The 2,500-nt window shown below is 82.6% G+C and overlaps 1 non-coding gene across 1 annotated transcript; it reads right to left on the reverse strand.

Moving 5' to 3' along the window:
- Positions 1-418: 418 nt before the first annotated feature.
- On the reverse strand, positions 419-571 carry LOC142077250 (5.8S ribosomal RNA). Its single transcript, XR_012671659.1, has one exon. It is a non-coding gene; the product is annotated as a 5.8S ribosomal RNA (ribosomal RNA).
- Between the last annotated feature and the right edge of the window lie 1,929 nt (positions 572-2,500).

The raw sequence follows: 2,500 nt of genomic DNA on the forward strand, positions 1-2,500 counted from the left end.
CCCCGGCACAGCGCGCGCGCGCGCGGCAGCACGGCACGGTACCGCCGCGGTACCCACCCGCAGACAGCCGCCCGCGCGGGAGGCCGGGGGCGAGGCCCGCGCCTCCCCCCCCCACTCTCTCTCCCCGCCGCCGCGCCGGGCCCGACCGGCCCGACGCACCCTGGCGCGGCCCCGACGGGACGAGGCTCCGCCCAGCGGGCGCTCCGGGAGCGGGGAGCTTCGGAGCGCTCCCCGAGTCTCGATTTAGGGGGACGAAGGCCCTTGGGCCGACGGCGCCGGGCGGCGGCGAACCGCTTCCCCGGCCCGAGGCCGCGCGCGGGCCTGCGAGGCACCCCAGCCGCGCCGCTGCGGCCGCCGCCTCCCCACCCCGGGGAGGGGGGGGGAGGGGGGGCGGCCCAGCCGGCGATTGATCGTCAAGCGACGCTCAGACAGGCGTAGCCCCGGGAGGAACCCGGGGCCGCAAGTGCGTTCGAAGTGTCGATGATCAATGTGTCCTGCAATTCACATTAATTCTCGCAGCTAGCTGCGTTCTTCATCGACGCACGAGCCGAGTGATCCACCGCTAAGAGTTGTCTGCCTTTCGGCACCGCCCCGCGCGCGCGGGGGGGCCGGGACCGCTCGCCAGCAGCGGCCCCTCTCGGAGGACGGCCCACCGCCCGCCCGCCCGCCGGCCCGCCCCCCCCGCCCGCGCGGAGGGGGCCGCGGCGCGGCGCCACGGGCCGCGGCGGAGAGGCCTCGCCTCGCCTGACCGTACGAGCACACCCAGCGGAAGGGAAAAAGGGAACGGGAAAAAACCCCGAACGGCAAGGGCGGGGAGCCCGCGCTCCCGACTCGACCCACAGCGGGCAGACGCCCCTTGCGCGTTTCGGAGGCGGCCCAGGCGCCCGGGCTCGGCCCGGCCTCCGCACGGAGGCGGCGACGCGCCCGGCCGCGCCGCCCGCCCGCCTCGCTCGGGACAACGGATGCTGCTGCCGGGCGGCAGCAGCGGGGCGCCCCGCCGGACCCCCGCGCGCGCGCGCCTCCGCCCACAACCTGCGCCGCGCTACGACAGCCGGCTCCCCTTCCCGCGGCTCGCCCCGCCGGCGCCTCCGCGGCTCCGCCGCCGGCCGCGCCGGAGGCGGCGACCGCCGGAGCCCGAGCCGGCGACGCGGCACGCCGCCCGCGGCCCGCCGGACGGCGCCCGCCGCCGCGCCGGCGCGGCCGCCCGCCCGGAACCGCCGCCGCCGCCGCCCCCCGCCTCGGCCCCCTTCCGCGGGCACGCGCCAGGCGACGAGGCGGACGGCGCTAAGGCGGGGGCGGCGCCCGCTCTCCCCGTTTCCACGCGGAGACCGGGAGTGGGACGCCCCCGCCCGCGCGCCCGCCCGCCCGGCGCGGCCGGGAAGGGCGGCGGGGAAGCGACGGGCGGGGCCCGGGCCGGGACAGCCGCGGCCGGCGGCGGGCGCCCTCCGGCCGGCCGACACGCCGAGCGGCGCCGCCGCCGCTCGGCCGGGGTGCCGCCCTCGCCGGCGGCCGGCGGCGCGGGACCGCCGAGCGCTCGCCGGGGGGCGAGGGGGAGGGAGCGGAGCGCAGCGCGCCGCAGCGCTGCGACGGGGCGGGGCGCGGCGGCCCGGCGGCCGCCGGGCGAGCCCCCGCCGCGGGGGCTCGCCGCCCCCTCGGCGGAGAGCCCGCGCTCCCGCCGGGGGGGGTCCACCCGTTTCGAGGCAGGCGGGCCGGCCGCGGCCGACCGCGCCGCGGTCTCCTCCGCCGAGACCGGACCGCGGAGAGGGGGGGGCAGCGGGACCCCTCCCCGGCACGGCTGCCCGCGCGACGGGCACGGGCGGCGCCCAGCCAGGGGCTCTGCGGGAGCGACTCCCGCCCCTGGAGGCGCCACCGCCCGGCCGCCCCGCGGGTCGCATCGAGCCGCCCGCGTCTTTAAACCGCCGCCCGGCTCCGCGGCCTTCGACCCCCGGCGCTCGCCGAGGGAGGGCCGCCGAGGCGCGGACGCTAGGTACCTGGCCCTGGGGTGAGGGAAACGACCTGCAGGCCCCGCGGGGGTGCCTCCCCCGCTGCCGCCCTCGGGGGAGCGTCCGCCCGCGGGGGCGCGCCCGACGTCCGCCGCCACCGCCTCGTCCTCCTGCCCGGGGCCCGGGGTTTCCCTCAGTAGCCCGGCGCTGCGCCCGGGAGGAGAGCCGTGGCTCGGGCCACCCGCCGGCGCGGGACGCGACCCGGCAAGGGCCTCGCCCGCCCAAGGCGGCGTCGGCGGCGGAGCCCCCTGCCCCGAGCTCCCCCCCCCCCGCACCGCGGGGGTGGGGGAGGGGAGAGGCGGGGGGGCGCCGCCGAAGGCGCCGCCCGGCGCCGCGCGCCACGCCCGGAACGCCCGGAGGCCTCGCCCTGCGCGGCCGGCCGGCCGGGCGGGCCGCTCCGCAGCGGCCCGCCCCGGTGCGGGGAGGGTCGGGGGAGCCGCCCCCCCCGACCCCGAAGGCCCTCTTGCTCTCTCGCACGCTCGCGCCTGCCGCCCCGT

Source organism: Calonectris borealis, unplaced genomic scaffold (assembly GCF_964195595.1).
Source record: "Calonectris borealis unplaced genomic scaffold, bCalBor7.hap1.2 HAP1_SCAFFOLD_188, whole genome shotgun sequence".
NCBI lineage: Eukaryota > Metazoa > Chordata > Aves > Procellariiformes > Procellariidae > Calonectris > Calonectris borealis.